The 19,849-nt window shown below is 45.4% G+C and overlaps 1 protein-coding gene and 1 long non-coding RNA gene across 5 annotated transcripts in view; one reads left to right on the top strand and one right to left on the bottom strand.

The window, feature by feature from the left end:
• epb41l4a (erythrocyte membrane protein band 4.1 like 4A) overlaps positions 1-19,849 on the top strand; it is an 87,434-nt gene that overhangs the window by 11,068 nt on the left and 56,517 nt on the right. The gene's annotated exons all lie outside the window — the stretch shown is intronic.
• LOC110523904 (uncharacterized) lies at positions 9,371-19,722 on the bottom strand. The gene is made up of 3 exons (XR_002473506.3): positions 19,608-19,722; positions 9,847-9,923; positions 9,371-9,510 (listed from the first exon to the last, which is right to left on the bottom strand). It is a non-coding gene; the product is annotated as an uncharacterized LOC110523904 (long non-coding RNA).

The raw sequence follows: 19,849 nt of genomic DNA, 5'->3' as shown, positions 1-19,849 counted from the left end.
TATATATTCCTGCTACCAGTCACTTTTCAGTCCTGTTTACAGCCCTGTCACACCTACACTGACACTCTTGCGCACACACACAGACTCACACACTCATATTAACACCCACACACTTACACTTACATACCCACCTACCCACCACGTATGCTGCTGCCATACTGTTTATTATTATTATTCATTATTTATCCTGCTACCAGTCACTTCCTCCTAATCCCTGCCTACATGTACATATCTACACCTCAATAATCCAGTATCCCTGCACATTGTAAATTTGGCACTGACCCTGTATATAATTTCCTCATTTATTTCCTATTTCTTGTGTTTTATTATTATAATATTTTTTTTATTACTGAGAATAAAAAGTTAAGCATTTCACTGTACTTGTGCATGTGACAAATAAAACTATGATTGATTCAGATTGGGTCCGGTGTTTAGATGTTGAAATCAAGGCAGGTCCGGACCGCAGCAAAAAAAAGACCCCGGACATAAGTCTTGTCAGGACAGGGCCAAAATAATACACCCAAAAGAGTGGTGACGGTCTGTGCTTACTGGGGTGTAGCCGGCAGCGTTGGTCTGCATTGGAATTTTACGAATGTTCATCTGCGTGGTAGGCCTACCGTTTTGTAAAACAAGTAGTTGCATTGACTTTTTTCGTCTTTTTTCGTGTTTTTTTTTTGTTACTGTGACTAATCATTTTGGCTATGTAAGCACTGCATATCAGCTACCCGACTTTATCAGGAGTTATCCTGAGCCGATTTGCAATGAGAATCAATGCGTTTACACTGTGGGAAAATGCAGAAGTATTGAATTTGTCGCTGTAATCATCTCTTCAAAAGTTGACAGATACAACAATTTAGCCCACGGGGTGAAACTCCTGGACAGCAGTTCTGAGTAGCCTGATTTTTAATTCCATATTGTCCATTTTTACTTTGACCTGTTCTGTTTTGAGGATATGGTGTTTGTTGCCATGTCAAATTCACATCGAAGCACTTGTTGTGTTTGATTGGGTGCCATTTAGGTTTAGCTATTTGAAGAGAAACGTGCATAAGGTAAAAAACGTATCTGTATCATAACATTGTCACAAATTTGATCATCTCCAGCCTGTAGGGTATAGAAAAGGCCACACTCGTTGTACCATAGGCTGTAGGCCACATGATTTATGTTAGAAGATTTTTTGTGACGGACCGTTGGTGGAGCGCTGCAGCGCTGCATCTCTCCAACAGCACCCTGGAGAGGTGCGCTCGGCATGGACACGCAAAATATATTGCATCAGTGCTCACCTAGATAGCCCGTATGCAACTGGGGGAGAGAAATTGTCATTATTTATTTTGTATAATTAACGTGAGGTTTTATGTGTTGTTTGGAGGTGCTTCTTGGTAAGTTTAGCTCGGAAAATGCCGCCCCCACCTAATGGGCGGGCCGGCCCTGGATGGATGGGATGGCACAGGCATATAGACGGTTTTCAGTGGCAACAAGACGGGTAAAAATAGGAACTAAGAAGGAGGAGGACGAGTAACTAAGGAGGCAGTTACTGGCAGTAGGTCACTGTTCCAGTCCCAGAGCTATGGAGAGGAGACACCCTTCCAATGAAACATGTTTACATGGAGCTGTTGTAAAAAGGAAGAAGGAGGAGTAACCAACTCAGATCCAAGCCCCTGGTGTAGAGACAGAGACACCCTGCCAGCTAGGCAGCATGTTGTGCTTTAACAGCTCCATATGTCCTCCCTCTCTCCTTTTTCCTGCCTCTCTCTCTCACTCACTCACTCACTCGTCACGGAGCAGCACTCATTTACAGAGAATTGAGGGAAAGTGGTTCTACAAAGGCTCTGTGGAGGTCCCAGTGGGAAAAGGGAACATCTGCTCACGACCTCTCTCCTCCCCCATACCTCTTATCCCCCCACGGAGTTGATGTGCCTGGTCGGAGATGAGTCAGTGGCCCTCATCCAAACCTCCGCACTACAGCCCAAAACTGTCCCCTTACGCCCCCCCCCCCCCCCCCCCCATCTCCACTGCCCTAACCAGTAGCGCTTAGCACCAACACGCCCCCCCCCCCCCCCCCACCACACACACATACACCCACATACACACTGCCTTAACAAGCAAGCACTCAGCACCACCACGTCCCAACAGCCAGAAATACCCAGAGCAGAGCAGCAGATGGCCAGACCGACCGACCATGATCATGTGATGACCCTGTTACCATGGGGATAGGTGGCACAAGCCAGAGGAGAGTAACACCCTTACTAGACACATACTGCATATACTGTATGTTCGCACACACACTCCCACAATTCTCACCCTGTTAATATAATACGTCCTCCTCTGAAGGCAATCAACATGCCTGTCGCTTGTCATATCATACCCCTGTCTACTGTCTAAATAGATGCCAGCTGAATATGACAGGTGTATTGATTTGTATGGTCTGTCTAGCTACTGCCATATAAGGACATAATGAGACTAATCCATCATTCTGGGTTCAGTTGATGGCCCTGATCCATACACTGCCTCCAGCATCAACAACATTTAGCCTTCACCTCTCTCAATCTCTCTTTCTCTCTCTCTCCCTAGGATGTAACCTTTATTTAGACACACTGTGTGTGTGCGTCTGTCAATAAAGCTAATGAGATCTGGATCTTTAAATTACACTGGTAATTGCTTGTGTCCTCCCTGTACATACCTGGAATTACAGCGTTGATTGATAGGTCTATGATGTGTTTTCATAAGGGTATATTGGCTGGCCGGTGATGGCATTTCTCTCATTATGAAATAATAGCCAATGTGCTTCCCTCACAGGTCTCACTTCAAAAACAGTTGGGTGCTGAATCATTGTTTTTAGGGCAATACATTAATCACAGAATATGATCCTTTTACAGTGCTGTTTCTCTCGTTATTGTGCACGAGGATGTTTTTGTGTTCATAAGGTTGATCAGTGATATAGTTTCTCTCATTATCAACCCAGTGGTCTGGCATTAGAGAGTAGAGACAGGTCAGGTCACAAAGAGTCTGACACCTCTTTATTTCTTAGTCTCACCTCTAGAGGACATTTGCATCACATCTGCATAATGACTCACGCTGGGCTCATTTCACACACTTTAATTGGCTGTGAACTCTGTAAACTCTGACCTCTAATACATGATCTCTCTGACCTGGAAGTGATCTCTCTACAGTGTGCGTCTTATGTGCGTATGTGATACAGTTATAAATAGTGTTGTCAGATGAGGAAGGGAAATGTGACCGACCGACCGGCTCGATTCGGTCATATATAGCAAAATTAGAAATTGTGTTTTTTACATTGGATAAAAGTAGAGACTCAGAGCTACAACATGGTATATCATACACTACAGTTGAGAAACAATGGGAAAGTTATTCTGCTTTGAAAGTTGATAAACTTGTAACCTCACTTTTGAGAAAATGTCCCTTCTTGAATGTTTTGGTACACCTACTGGAGAGCTCTTTTTTGTCTACACCCATTCAGCATTGTTCACACCCTCTTAAGCCTTAGCTTGAGCTACACATTGACACATCCAGCCCAAAGGCTTAAAAAAGACTTACTAGTTGCCAAAGTTACGGAGCATGTCTTTAACACACACATCCATCACACAGAGTCATAAAGAGAATGAAGTACAGAGCTGGTGTGACGCGTGAGGCAGCCGTCTAGCTGGTATGCATCATGTGCTTTAATCAGAGAGAGAGAGGGAGTGAGAGAGAGAGAAAAGGAAAGAGAGGGGAGAAAGGCTGGTGAAGAGGGGGAAGGTAGGGGGAGCGGCGGTTAAAGTGCAGGGAAGCAAACTTGGCGCTTTTCGGCGATATTCACCGTTTTGATTTCAAAATAGGCCATCCACGTGAATCGTGAATGGTCAAATCTGTTTACAGAGCACAGAATGCATCCCTACGGTGCCCAATGCTTGACTTGGGATGAAAGAGGTGCAAGAGCTGTCTTTTTTTCACAGAAATTCCCAAATGACATTATGCTATAGAGACCTCAGATGTTTCACTGTTTAAGAGTTCATACACATTTTGGCAGATAGAATTTCATGACTTTTCCATGAATTCTCCATAATGTGAACACAATTTCCATGACCAATAATTGGTGGCGTCTCTATGTAGCCTACCTGAAAAAGACAGCATAAATGTGGTAGTGACACTAGAAGGCAACTGGTCTCTGATCCCATGAAGGGTACTATCTCTTGCCATTGTGCCCTTGATCAAGGCACTTAACCCCCCCACAAAGTATAATAACTGCACTGTTAGGCTACTGTACATGTGGTCTACCCTCCATCTGAAGAGCTTCTGAGTATGCAGGTTTTTGATCCAGCACTTAAAACACACCCAAGTCTGCCTATCAAGGTCCTGCTGAGCAGCTGCTGTTTAGGCTACAATGTGGTGTGTTAAAGCAGGGATTAAAAATGTTTATCTATAACCTTATAAGGCTAAAATATGGTTTCAATGGAGCTCTACGCACAGCATGGAAGCTATTTGTCAATTAGGCTATTTTTAGACTTTTTAGCATTGTCAGAATTACATGGCTAGCCTACTGTTTAATAGAGGGGAATCACAGCTTTCAAATGGTGTCAGATTTATTTCTCAACACTGCTGGTGCAAAGGCAACAATGAGTCAACGACATTAATGCTTATAGATACAAATTAACTAGCTAATTAACTAGCTAATAGCTTGTAGCATGGCTAGTTATATTTTGAATTAGCTATTTAGTTAGTCTCATTATTTTATAGGCTACCTTCTGCTGAAATGTCTCTCTCGCTCTCTCCTCGTTCAATATGGGATTATAATGATGACAGAACTATGTGAGTTTGCATTTTACATTTCGTGGTTGCAAATGTAGTTTTTTGGTTGCAAGTACGATTCGCAAATGTGTAAATTAATTTCGCAAACTAGTATCATGATGTTTGAAAGACTTAACATTGGTCGCAAACTTGTAACTTTACATTTTATTACAATCAATAAGATTTGCAAACATAATTTATTTTCAGAATTATTGCAAGTCCATTTACGACTGCTGTTATTCAAAAATACAATTGCAGATGAATCTGCAATCACTCTGAGTTCTGTCACTGTTGTCACATTGTAGAAAGATTTGTACATTTGTAGGAAGAAATTTGCAAGTAACATCTTGATTTGCTCTCTGGGTGCAGACCTTTTACACCTGACCAATCAGTTCCCTCTGCCAAAACCACAGCCGCCTAACCATTGGCTGGATTGTTCCATCAATCAAATATCAGGAAGTAGCTAACCACATGCACAAGAGAGGATGTGATAAAGAAAAGCAAAACAATCACATTGAAGGTAATTGTCTCTTATCTGTGTACATAGATTTTTGGTTGAAAAGGCATGACAGACAAACTACAGACCAGCCATTGCATTGACAGTTGCTGTTGGGTTAGCTATCTGGCATTCATCCTAGCTTTTTCAAATTTAACTAGGCAAGTCAGGTAAGAACAAATTCTTATTTACAATGACAGCCTAGGAACAGTGGATTAACTGCCTTGTTTATGGGCAGAACGATAGATTTTCACCTTGTCAGCTCGACCTTTCAGTTACTGGCCCAATGCTCTAACCACTAGGCTACCTGCCACCCCAGCTTTACCATCAACTGGCTCGCTTTATCAGGCAGCATTATATATATGAGGAGAAAATGAATATATTTACTAGTTAATCATCTGATTGATAGTTTATATAAATGCCATTAACATTAGCTAGATAGCTAGCTAAATTGAAACTACTGCGAGAACGGTAACTAGCTGACTCCCACCATCATCACTGCCATGTAGCTAATGTTAGCTAGGTTTCTAGAAAATAAAACTATAGCTATATTTGCTAGCTATATTTTAAAATACATTTTACTGACTTCTGAACACATTTTGTCAAACTACTTAATTCCACTGCCTATGTATTAATCGGTGACTGAAAAAGTTGGCAAGAATTTTTTTTCCCCAATTTCACTGCGACTAGATTCGTGGTTGGGTATAGTTTGGCTGATGTGCACATTTACACAGGTGTTTAATTAGCCTGGTTAGCCAAGTTACTGACTGACTAGGCTTATTGTTATTCATGTTTTTATTTTTGCATTTCAGATGAAGAGGGAGTAAAATCACTAGAAAGCAGCATGCTGCCAGACCACCACATGACCCTAGACGTATTAGTCAACGCTTATGAATTGGATATTGTATGTCAATTCCCCATTTGGATCAATGATACTAACGAAATGGTTGGATTGTTCAGTAACATGTGCAGTAAATGCTAATACGATATAATGAATTTGTCAACTCCCTATCAGACCAATGCATACTGCTTCAAGCTGCCTGTGTGTATACTGGGGCCTTCAATGGTACCTTCCTTTTGGTACCTTCCCTTTTACAGCAAGGGTCTCCTTATTGCTGTCTCCTAGGCAATTGACATGTACTGTATGTTCTGACCAATCGGAATCCACGCTTCAAGATTGTGATGATCACGCGGGCTGGGACATGTTCCAGGTAGCTTCAGAGAATAATATCGGTTTATACACTGATTCGGTGAGTGTGTTTATAAGGAAGTGCATAGGAGATGTTGTACACACTGTGACTATTAAAACCTACCCTAACCAGAAACTGTGGATCGATGACGCCATTCGCGCAAAACTGAAAGTGTAAACCTATTAAACCATGGAAAGGTTACTGGGAAAATGGCCGAATACAAACACTGTAGTTATTCCCTCCACAGGGCAATCAAACAAGCGAAATGTCAGTATAGAGACAAAGTGGAGTAGCAATTCAATGATGTATGTGGCAAGGTCTACACACAATCACAGACTACAAAAAGAAAACCAGCCACGTCACAGACACCGACATCTTGCTTCCAGACAAACTAAACACCTTCTTTGCCCGCTTTGAGGATAATACAGTGCCACTAATGCGGCCCGCTACCAAGGACAGTGGGCTCTCCTTCTCTGTGGACGACGTGAGTAAGACGTTTAAACGTGTTAACCCTCGCAAGGTTGCCAGCCCAGATGGCATCCCTAGCCACGTCCTCAGAGCATGCGCAGACCAGCTGGCTGGTGTATTTACGGATATATTAAATCTCTCCCTATCCCAGTCTGCTGTCCTCACATGCTTCAAGATGGCCACCATTGTTCCTGTACCCAAGAAGGCAAAGGTAACAGAACTAAATGACTATTGCCCCGTAGCATTAACTTCCTTCATCATGAAGTGCTTTGAGAGACTAGTCAAGGATCATATCACCTCCACCTTACCTGTCACCCTGGACCCACTTCAATTTGCATACTGCCCCAATAGGTCCACAGACAATACAATTGCCATCACACTGCACACTGCCATATCCCATCTGGACAAGAGGAATACCAATGTAAGAATGCTGTTCATTATCGACAGCTCAGCATTCCACATAGTACCCTCCAAGCTCACCATTAAGTTTGAGGCCCTGGGTCTCGACCCCGCCCTGTGCAATTGGGTCCTGGACTTCCTGACAGGCCGCTCCCAGGTGGTGATGGTAGGAAACAACATCTCCACTTTGCTGATCCTCAACACCCCACAAGGGTGTGTGCTCAGCCCCCCCCCCCCCCCCCCTATACTCCCTGTTCACCCATGACTGTGTGGCCATGCACGCCTCCAACTCAATCATCGAGTTTGCAGACGACACAACAGTAGTAGGCTTGATTATCAACAACGATGAAACAGCCTATAGGGAGGAGGTAAGGGCGCTCGGAGTGTGGTGTCAGGAAAACAACCTCTCACTCAACGTCAACAAAATGAAGGAGATGATCGTGGACTTAAGGAAACAGCCGAGAGAGCACCCGCCTATCCACATCGACAGGACAGTAGTGGAGAAGGTGGACATTTTTAAGTTCCTCAGGGTAGACATCACAGACAAACTGAAATGGTCCAACCACACAGACAGTGTGGTGAAGAAGGCGCAATAGTGCCTCTTAAACCTCAGGAGGCTGAAGAAATTTGGCTTGTCACCTAAAACCCTCACAAACTTCTACAGTTGCACAATTGAAACCTTCCTGTCGGGCTGCATCACCGCCTGGTACGGCAACTGTACCGCCCATAACCACAGGGCTCTCCAGAGGGTGGTGTGGTATGCATAATACATCACTGGGGGCAAACTACCTGCCCTCCAGGACACCTACAGCACCCTATGTCAAAGGAAGGCCAAAAAGATCATCAAGGACAACAACCACCCGAGCCACTGCCTGTTCACCCCTCTACCATCCAGAAGGCGAGGTCAGTACAGGTGCATCAAAGCTGGGACCGAGAGACTGAAAAAATAGCTTTATCTCAAGGCCATCCAACTGTTAAACAGCCATCACTAACACAGTGAGGCTTCTGCCTACATATAGACTTGAAATTGTGGGCCATTTTAATAAATGGATCACTAGACACTTTAATAATGCCACTATAATGTTTACATATCTTGCAAAACTCATCTCATATGTATATGTATATACTGTATTTTATACCATCTATTGCATCTTGCCTATGCCGCTCGGTCATTGCTCATCCATATATTTATATGTATATATTCTTATTCCATTCCTTTACTTACATTTGTGTGTATTAGGTAGTTGTTGTGGAATTTTTTGATTACTTGTTAGATATTGCTGCACTGTCGGAACTAGAAGCACAAGCATTTTGCTACACTCGCTAACCATGTGTATGTGACCAATATAATTAGATTTATGTACCTACTTAAATTCATACAAACTGCTACGAACACAAGAACAGACTTATATTAACTTGGCCCTGCCTGTGTTTAGACTGGTAGCCCTGTTCTGATCTTTTTTTCACTAATTGGTCTTTTGACCAATCACATATACATATTTTTTTTTTACATCAGATTTTTTTCAGAGATGATCTGATTGGTCAAAAGACCAATTAGTGAAAAAAGATCAGACTTGGGATGCCTGTCTAAACGCACCCTATTTATCCTATTTTTCAGTCTTGCCTGGGATGTATATTTAGTTCGCACACCTGTGTGATGTCTTTATATTTTATTTTTACCTTTTTTATTTAACTAGGCAAGTCAGTTAAGAACAAATTCTTAGTTTCAATGACGGCCTAGGAACAGTGGGTTAACTGCCTGTTCAGGGGCAGAACGACAGATTACCTTGTCAGCTCGGGGATTTGAACTTGCAACCTTCCGGTTACTAGTCCAAAGCTCTAACCGCTACCCTGCCGCATATACATGAATGAAAATGTATTCACCCTTGATAGGAGACTTTCATTGATATTAACCCTTTTGAATCATATGCTCTAAGTGTTGTCTTGATAGAGAAAATCTACAAGTCACAAGAGTAGTTAGTAAAAATAACAGGATAAGTACATTTTTTGTAACCTTCCAAAAAATGAAAATAAGTTGTTTATACCTAACTTTATTTCAAATTTGACAATTTGAAGCCTTGACAGTGGCATCCTTCCTCAGGGAACTGTTTGCTGACAACAGGGTGGCAGGTTTTTGATGTGCTGCTCTTGAGTTCCATGGCCCAGTCGACTCACCTGGGAATAGGGGGACGACACATTAGTTTTAATAAAAGTCTGGGAGACTAAGGGCTGTTCTTATGCATGACTCAACACAGAGAGCCTGGATACAGCCCTTAACCGTGGTATATTAGCCATATACCACAACTCCGAGGTGCCTTAATGCTATTATAAACTGGTTACCAACATAATTAGAGCAGTAAAAATACATGTTTTGTCATACCCGTGGTATACGGTCTGATATACCACATCTGTCAGCCAACTAGCATTCAGGGCTCGAATCACCCGGTTTATGATCACACCGCCGTAGTGTAGGAGGTTTGCATAAAGTATATTACCACCAGCAGAGCTTACTTCTCTGCGCTCTGGAGAGATTACATGTAGTTGATATGAAGGCTCTGGAGGTCCTTGGAATATTCTCTCTGTTGCACCTGTAGAGAGATATATAAAGATACATTTACATTTACATTGTTGATTGAGGACTATAAGGGTCAAATCAGACAAATTGGGTGTGGGGGGATCCATCGAGACGATCCATCAACCAATTAAAAACGTAAAAACAGCATTCTTCCCCACCAAACAACCTCGTTGGACATGCGTTTCATGCATTTTGGTTTGAAAGTAGCCTTACTCTGTAACTTCGCTCTCACTCCCCCTGACACCTAAGCCCTCACCCCTGACCTCCCAGGGCCTCCTGCAAAACCCTCTAATCACAGTATCTCTGACAGGGAGTTACTCCAGGAGTAGACAGGTTTATAGGGCTTCTCCAATCCTCATGCAAGTGGAGTATTAGCTATAAATATATATATTTTTTCTTTAAATATGCATGACTTACAGACATGGAGTGTTCCATGTTCCTGCTGGTAGTAGGTCTCCACCTGGATGCAGGGAAATAATAGTCCCACTAAGCGCAAACCAGATGGGATGGCGTGTAGCTGCAGAATGCTGTGGTAGCCATGCTGGTTAAGTTTGCCTTGAATTCTAAATAAATCCCAGACAGTGTAACCAGCAAAGCACCCCCAAACCATCACACCTCCTCCTCCATGCTTCACGGTGGGAACCACATATGCAGAGATCATCCGTTCACCTACTCTGCATCTCACAAAGACACTGCGGTTGGAACCAAAAATCTCTAAAATTTTGACTCATCAGACCAACAAACATATTTCCACCATGTCCATTGCTCGTGTTTCTTGGCCCAAGCAAGTGTCGTCTTCTTATTGGTGTCCTTTAGTAGTGGTTTCTTTTAGAGGTCGACCGATTAATCGGCATGGCAGATTAATTAGGGCCGATTTCAAGTTATAACAATCAGTAATCTGCATTTTTGGACGCCGATTATGGCCGATTACATTGCATTCCACCAGGAAACTGCGTGGCAGGCTGACCACCTGTTACGCGAGTGCAGCAAGGAGCCAAGGTAAGTTGCTAGCTAGCATTAAGCTTACCTTATAAAAAACAATCAATCTTCACATAATCACTAGTTAACTTTACATGGTTGATGCTATTACTAGGTTAACTTGCTTGTCCTGCGTTTCATATAATCAATACGGTGCCTGTTAATTTATCTGCGAATCACAGCCTACTTTGCCAAACGGGTGATGATTTAACAAAAGTGCATTCACGAAAAAAGCACAATCGTTGCACGAATGTACCTAACCATAAACATCAATGCCTTTCTTAAAATCAATACACAGAAGTATATATTTTTAAACCTGCATATTTAGTTAAAAGAAATTCATGTTAGCAGGCAATATTAAACTAGGGAAATTGTGTCACTTCTCTTGCATTCATTGCACGCAGAGTTAGGGTATATGCAACAGTTTTGGCCGCCTGGCTCATTGCGAACTAATTTGCCAGAATTGTAAATAATTATGAGATAACATTGAAGGTTGTGCAATATAACAGCAATATTTAGACTTAGGGTTGCCATCTGTTCGATAAATACGGTTCCGGTTCCGTATTTCACTGAAAGAATAAACCGTTTTTCTTTTCAAAATGATAGTTTCCGGATTTGACCATAATAATGACCAAAGGCTCGTATTTCTGTGTTTATTATAATTAAGTCTATGATTTGATAGAGCAGTCTGACTAAGCAGTGGTAGGCAGCAGCAGGCTCGTAAGCATTCAAACTTTACTGCGTTTGCCAGCAGCTCTTAGCGAATGCTTGAAACACAGCGCTGTTTATGACTTCAAGCCTATCAACTCCTGAGATTAGGCTATTAAAGTACTAAAGTGCCTATAAAAACATCCAATAGTCAAAGGTATATGAAATACAAATGGTATAGAGAGAAATAGTTGATGCGTCATAATTCTTATAATATCTATAACCTAAAACTGGGAATATTGAGCCACCAGCTTTCATATGTTCTGTGCAAGGAACTTGAACGTTAGCTTTTTTACATGGCACATATTGCACTCGTACTTTCTTCTCCAACACTGTGATGTTGCATTATCTAAACCAAATTGAGCATGTTTCATTATTTATTTGAGACTAAATAGATTTTATTTGTATTATATATTGTTCATTCAGTATTGTTGTAATTGTCATTATTACATATATATATATGTGTATGTATCATCCGATTAATCAGTATCAGCTTTTTTTGGTCCTCCAATAATCGGTATCGGCGTTGAAAAATCCTAATCGGTCAACCTCTAGTTTCTTTACAGCAATTTGACCAAGAAGGCCTGATTCACGTAATCTCCTCTGAACAGTTGATGTTGAGATGTCTTTTACTTGAACTCTGTGAAGCATTTATTTGGGCTGCAATTTCTGAGGCTGGTAACTCTAATGAACTAATCCCCTGTAGCAGAGGTAACTCTGGGTCTTCCTTTCCTATGGCGGTCCTCATGAAAGCCAGTCTCATGATAGCACTTGATGGTTTTTGCGACTGTACTTTGAGAAACTTTCAGAGTTCTTGAAATTTTCTGGATTGACTGACCTTCTGGCAGCTGTCCCTGATTGAGAACCCTATTCGGCCAAAACATAAAACTACACAACATAGAACACCCACCCCAACTCACGCCCTGACCTTTTTATGTCTCTATTTTGGTTTGGTCAGGGCGTGAGTTGGGGTGGGTGTTCTATGTTGTGTAGTTCTATGTTTTGGCCGGGTAGGGTTCTCAATCAGGGACAGCTGTCTATCGTTGTCTCTGATTGAGAACAATACTTAGGCTGCCCTTTTTCCCACCTGTGGTTGTGGGAAGTTGACTTTGTTTAGGGCACACAGCCTTTAGCATCACGGTTTGTTTTTGTAGTGTTTATTGTTTTGTTCGGCGTCATTTTCCAAATAAAGAGAAAATATACACTCACCACGCTGCACCTTGGTCCTCTTCTTTTAATGGCCGTGACACCTTCATGTCTTAAAGTAATGATGGACTGTCATTTCTTTGTTTATTTGAGCTGTTCTTGCCATAATATGGACTTGGTATTTTACAAAATAGGGCTATCTTCTATATACTAACCCTACCTTGTCACAACACAACTGATTGGCTCAAACGCATTAAGGAAATAAATAACACAAATTAACTTTTAACAAGGCACACCTGCATTCCAGGTGACTACCTCATGAAGCTATTTGAGAGAATGCCAAGCGAGTGCAAAGCTGTCATCAAGGCAAAGGGTGGCTACTTTGAAGAATCTCAAATAGAAAATATTTTTTGATTTGTTCAACACTTTTGGTTACTACATGATTTCATGTGTTATTTCATAGTTTTTATGTCTTCACTATTATTAAAGAAAAACACTTGAGTAGGTGTCCAAACTTTTGACTGGTACTGTATTTTTTATGGATACGGCTGGCTGTCCATGAGTCAGTCTTTTCTTTATGACTTTTGCGCAATTTTTGTTGTCATAATTGTCTACATTGTGCATTTGGCTGACCGGTGATGTGTGAATAGCTAGCTTACTAACATTTGCAAAATATGGGAGTAATGATATAATATATGGTGAGCAAACAGTTTGTAAATGCCTTATAAATGGTTTATTATGGACCCTTAAAATTAAGTGTTACTCTAGGATGTTGCTGGGCCCAGCACAGGTAGTGTGGACCCATGGTCTTCTGGTACCAGATAGCTCATAGGTGAGTGCATTTGAGCTAGGAAGGAAACAAAGACACAGATGTACTGTCAGTTCCTTCATTTGTTGGCTCTATACTGTATGTAATAGCACTTAGGAATGACAGACAGTGACAGCAGAGGAGAACAAGGTGAATCAGAGACAGACAGGCAGGCAGAGAAAATGCAGCGACAGACTGCACAACAGGGAGGCAAGAGAGGCACAGTTATAGTGGTAAGTTGTATCTCCGGTGGTGCTTTTATGTGTTGTATTTGTCTTAAACATGAGCTAGTTAAAAAATACCTGATTGAAAAAAGAGGAGCACTATGGGGGGTGCGTGCAGTGAGTGCACAGTGATGTGGGCTTATGTGGCTTAAATGCCAGGGATGAATTTTTGTCCCAGTTGGCCCCTGGACCCATGATGGCGAGCTGGGGTGTGCAGACACCAAGAAACATTTTATCTTTGGAGGGTTCTTCCTATAAATATCTAGGAACGGTTCCACCAGCCTTATTAGCCTCTAAAATGTAATTATTTATGAAACACTGTATGTAATTGTTATCATAAGGCCTTTCTTTGAGAGCCTAGTTACAGTGCCTTCAGAAATTATTCACACTCCTTTACTTTTCCCACATTTGTTGTGTTAGAGCCTGAATTTTAAATTGATTCAATTGAGATTTTGTGTCACTGATCTACACACAATACCCCATAATGGCAAAGTGGAATTTTGTTTGTAGACATTTTTTGAAATGAATCAAACAAATGAAAGTACTGAGTACTGAATGTTATGGTAAGACTAAATAATTTCAGGAGTAGAAATGTGATTAGCAATAAGTTGCATGGACTCATTCTATGTTCAATAGTAGTGGTTAACATGATTTTTGAGTAACTACCTCATCTCTGTACCCCACACATAATGATCTGTAAGTTCCCTCAATCAAGAAGTGCATTTCAAACACAGATTCAACCACAAAGACCATGGAGGTTTTTCAATGCCTCACAAAGAAGGGCATCTATTGGTAGATGTGTAAAAAATAAAATGTAGTTTCTCAGCAAAAACATATTGCACCTTTTTGGGCCCTCACCAGTTTACATCTCTGAAAGAGGGAGAGGTGGGGCGAGGGAAGCAGAGCAATAGATATAGTAGGGTATCAGAGAGAGAAAGGGGGAGAGAGAAGGAGAGCGAGAGAGCCTGTCTCCTGTGTCAGACACAGGCAGCCCACTTGTGATTCACTGGGAGTGCACCTGCAGATTGAGTAGATAATGAAAACATGCAGATGAGTCTTGAATCACAGAGGAAGTCATTAACTGTTAACATGAGGAAGTGCTCTACTTTAGATGCCTTAGGAATGAACTTGGACCTACTCATCACATACTATGTGGTCTTCTTGGACTTCAAATCAAATTTTATTAGTCACATGCGCCGAATACAACAGTATTCAGTACAGTGAAATGCTTACTTATGAGCCCCTAACCGACAGTGCAGTTTCAAAAAATACGGATAAGAATAAGAGATAAAAGTAACAAGTAATTAAAGAGCAGCAGTAAAAAATAACAATATATACACGGGGGTGCCGGTTAGTTGAGGTAGTATGTAGGTAGAGTTAATTAAAGTGACTATGCATAGATGACAACAGAGAGTGGCAATGGTGTGGGGGGGGCAATGCGAATCGTCTGGGTAGCCATTTGACTAGATGTTCAGGAGTCTTATGGCTTGGTGGTAGAAGCTGTTTAGAAGCCTCTTGGACCTAGACTTGGCGCTCTGGTACAGCTTGCCGTGTGGTAGCAGGGAGAACAGTCTATGACTAGGGTAGCTGGAGTTTGACAATTTTTAGGGCCTTCCTCTGACACCGCCTGGTATAGAGGTCCTGGATGGCAGGAAGCTTGGCCATAGTGATGTAGTGGGCCGTTCGCACTACCCTGTCACGTTCTGACCTCTATTTCTGTTGTTTTGTATTTATTTAGTATGGTCAGGGCGTGAGTTGGGTGGGCAGTCTGTTTGTTTTTCTATGTTTTGGGGCATTTCTATGTTTTCGGCCTAGTATGGTTCTCAATCAGAGGCAGGTGTCATTAGTTGTCTCTGATTGAGAATCATACTTAGGTAGCCTGGGTTTCACTGTGTGTTTGTGGGTGATTGTTCCTGTCACTGTGTTTGTCGTCACAGGATAGGACTGTTTTGCGTTCTCACATTTCTTGTTTTCGTTAGTTTGTTCATGTGTAGTGATTTATTAAAATATGAACAACCACCACGCTGCGCTTTGGTCCGCTTCTCCTCCTCCTACAGACGAACGCCCTTACAGAATCACCCACCTACCAAGGACCAAGCGGCGTGGTAAACAGAGGCAGCAGCAACAGCAGCAGCAGGAGAAGCGACTGGTGCAGCAGGAGCAACAGCAGCAGCAGCAAAAGCAGCAGCAGGAGGAGCAACAGCAGCAGCAGCAAAATCAGCAGTGGGAGAGGCTGCACTACTTGGAGAGATGGACTTGGGAGGAGATTCTAGACGGGAAAGGACCCTGGGCAGAGCCAGGAGAATATTGCCGCCCCAAGGCCGAGCTGGAGGCAGCAAAAGCAGAGAGGCGGCATTATGAGGAACTAGCACGGCAGAGCGGATGGAAGCCCGAGAGTCACCCCCAAAAATTTCTTGGGGGGGGGGCACAGGGGGAGTGTGGCAGAGTCAGGAGTCAGACCTGAGCCAACTCCCCCCGTTTATCGTGAGGAGCCAAGGAGGAGCTCAGAACCAGAGCTGGTGTTGGAGGTGAGCGAAGCAGAGACTGTGAAGGAGTTAATGGGGAAATTGGAGGAGAGTGATATGAGGGACTTGCTGGTTTGGTGCATGAGGCACGACATTCGCCCGACGGAGCGTGTCAGGGATTTAATGGCACCGGGGTCAGCTCTCCATACTCATCCTGAGGTGCGTGCGAGGGGTCTGGTGAAGACTGTGCCAGCCTCACGCACCAGGCCTCCTGTGCATCTCCCTAGCCTTGCACGTCCTGTGCCATCTCAGCACTACAGTGCTCCTAGCAGTGCTAACTGTGGCGGGCGTGGTGCTGGTCAGGCACCGTGTTATGCAGTTGTGCGCACGGTGTCCCCAGTACGCGTGCTTAGCCCGGTGCGCTACATCCCAGCTCCCCACATCTGCCGGGCTAGGGTGAAGATCCAGCCAGGGCGGTTGGTGCCAGCCCTGCTCTCAAGATCTCCAGTACGCCTTCACGGCCCGGTCTATCAGTCACCACCTCCACGCACCAGCCCTCCGGTGGCAGCCCCCCGTACCAGGCTGTCTCTCCGGCCCATCCTTACAGGGGCTTCCTCCTCTCCAGCGCTGCCGGAGCCTCCCACCTGTCCGGCGCCTCTGCCGGAGCCTCCCGCCTGTCCGGCGCCGCTGCCGGAGCCTCCCGCCTGTCCGGCGCCGCTGCCGGAGCCTCCCGTCTGTCCGGCGCCTCTGCCGGAGCCTCCCGCCTGTCCGGCGCCTCTGCCGGAGCCTCCCGCCTGTCCGGCGCCGCTGCCGGAGCCTCCCGCCTGTCCGGCGCCTCTGCCGGAGCCTCCCGCCTGTCCGGCGCCGCTGCCGGAGCCTCCCGCCTGTCCGGCGCCTCTGCCGGAGCCTCCCGCCTGTCCGGCGCCTCTGCCGGAGCCTCCCGCCTGTCCGGCGCCGCTGCCGGAGCCTCCCGCCTGTCCGGCGCCTCTGCCGGAGCCTCCCGCCTGTCCGGCGCCACTGCCGGAGCCTCCCGCCTGTCCGGCGCCGCTGCCGGAGTCTCCCGCCTCTCCGGCGCTACCAGGGCCTTCCTCTTCTCCACCGTTGCCGGAGCTTCCCGTCTGCCCAGCGCCAGCTGAGCTTCCCGTCTGCCCAGCGCCAGCTGAGCTTCCCGTCTGCCCAGCGGCGCCAGCGCCGTCCGTCTGCCCAGCGCCGCCAACGCCGCCCGTCTGCCAGGAGCCGCCAGTGCCGCCCGTCTGCCAGGAGCCGCCAGTGCCGCCCGTCTGCCAGGAGCCGCCAGTGCCGCCCGTCTGCCAGGAGCCGCCAGTGCCGCCCGTCAGCCAGGGGCCGCCAGTGCCGCCCGTCAGCCAGGGGCCGCCAGTGCCGCCCGTCAGCCAGGGGCCGCCAGTGCCGCCCGTCAGCCAGGGGCCGCCAGTCAGCCAGGGGCCGCCAGTGCCGCCAGTCAGCCAGGGGCCGCCAGTGCCGCCAGTCAGCCAGGGGCCGCCAGTAAGCCAGGGGCCGCCAGTAAGCCAGGGGCCGCCAGTGCCGCCAGTCAGCCAGGGGCCGCCAGTAAGCCAGGGGCCGCCAGTGCCGTCAGTCAGCCAGGGGCCGCCCGAGCAGCTGCCCCTCTGTCCAGAGCAGCTGTCGCCCCTCTGTCCCAAGCTGCTGCCGCCCCTCTGTCCCGAGCAGCTGTCCCTCTGTCCCGAGCAGCTGTCCCTCTGTCCCGAGCAGCTGTCCCTCTGTCCCGAGCAGCTGCCCCTCTGTCCCGAGCAGCTGCCGCCCCTCTGTCCCGAGCAGCTGCCGCCCCTCTGTCCCGTGCTGCTATCGCCCCTCTGTCCCGAGCAGCTGCCCCTCTGTCCCGAGCAGTTGTCCCTCTGTCCCGAGCAGCTGCTTCACCTCTGTCCTGAGCTGCCCCTCTGTCCCGAGCAGCCCCTCTGTCCAGTGGGGTCATTGAGAGGGGTGGCCATGGTGAGTAAGCCAGGGAGGCGGACAATAAGGCGGACTAAGACAATGGTGAAGTGGGGTCCGCGTCCCGCGGCAGAGCCGCCACCGCGGACAGACGCCCACCCAGACCCTCCCCTATAGGTCAAGGTTTTGCGGCCGGAGTCCGCACCTTTGGGGGGGGGGTACTGTCACGTTCTGACCTCTATTTCTGTTGTTTTGTATTTATTTAGTATGGTCAGGGCGTGAGTTGGGTGGGCAGTCTGTTTGTTTTTCTATGTTTTGGGGCATTTCTATGTTTTCGGCCTAGTATGGTTCTCAATCAGAGGCAGGTGTCATTAGTTGTCTCTGATTGAGAATCATACTTAGGTAGCCTGGGTTTCACTGTGTGTTTGTGGGTGATTGTTCCTGTCACTGTGTTTGTCGTCACAGGATAGGACTGTTTTGCGTTCTCACATTTCTTGTTTTCGTTAGTTTGTTCATGTGTAGTGATTTATTAAAATATGAACAACCACCACGCTGCGCTTTGGTCCGCTTCTCCTCCTCCTACAGACGAACGCCCTTACATACCCTCTGTAGTGCCTTACGGTCAGAGGCCGAATAGTTGCCATACCGGGCAGTGATGCAACTAGTCAGAATGCTCTCGATGGTGCAGCTGTAGAACCTTTTTGAGGATCTGAGGACCCATGCCAAATCTTTTCAGTCTCCTGAGGGGGAATAGGTTTTGTCGTGACCGTTTCATGACTGTCATGAAACTAACCATGTTAGTTTGTTGGTGATGTGGGCACCAAGGAACTTGAAGCTCTCAACCTGCTCTTAACTTCTTGAATTCTTTAATAGGAGTGTAAGCCGTGACTTCTAAAAACCCATATAGATTCACTAGGTTTTCCCACACTGCTGATTGTAAACCTACTGCTGAAAATGGCATAGTCTGCTCTAGGCAGTCACGTTTGGTCTCTAACCAGCCGAGCATGGTCTGTGTGCTGGTGCCTTTGGGGGCGTAAATCATACTGACTGTTTGTCAGTGTACACCACGTGATTCATCAAAAATGTGCTTTGTGGTTAAGAAGAGCAGTCCTCTCCACTGTATCTCAGAGAGAAACACACACACACACCATTTCCTCCTCTCTGTGTCAAGAGCAAACAGAGAGAATTAGGTAAAGAGAGAGTGATGTCCTCCAGCCAAGATGGATGTTGGTGTCCTGCTAAAGAACAAATCGCACACAAACCCAAAGCAAACACACTGCTGGTCTGTGAATGATCCACCCGAAATGCTCTCTCAATCATACCCCAGGGAACTGAGTGTGTGTGTACATACATGCATGTGTGTGTTGACTTTGAAAAGGAAAACAGAAAAAGAGGATGGTAGGAAACCCTTGGTTGGGCTGGAATGTTAGTGTGTTTGTCATGTGTTTCAGCCTCTGACTCACCTTGAGATGATGTTTACTGTGAGTAAACCTCCATCTTTCATTACTGGCATAGGCTATGCATCGATGCCTCCATAGTAGAAATCCATTTCCTCTCTTGGGATGTATTCAAATTGCCCTCAAGGTAAAAAAAAGTTGTATTTTTTATTTAACTAGGCAAGTCAGTTAAGAACAAATTATTATTTACAATGACAGCCTACCCCCGCCAAACCTGGATGACGCTGGGCCAATTGTGTGCCGCCCTA

The sequence above is a fragment of the Oncorhynchus mykiss genome, chromosome 5 (genome assembly GCF_057628025.1).
Source record: "Oncorhynchus mykiss isolate SJ-2025 chromosome 5, ASM5762802v1, whole genome shotgun sequence".
In the NCBI taxonomy this organism is placed as follows: Eukaryota; Metazoa; Chordata; class Actinopteri; order Salmoniformes; family Salmonidae; genus Oncorhynchus; species Oncorhynchus mykiss.
Note: the sequence above shows the minus strand (reverse complement) of the source record. Positions and strands in the feature narration are given on the sequence as shown.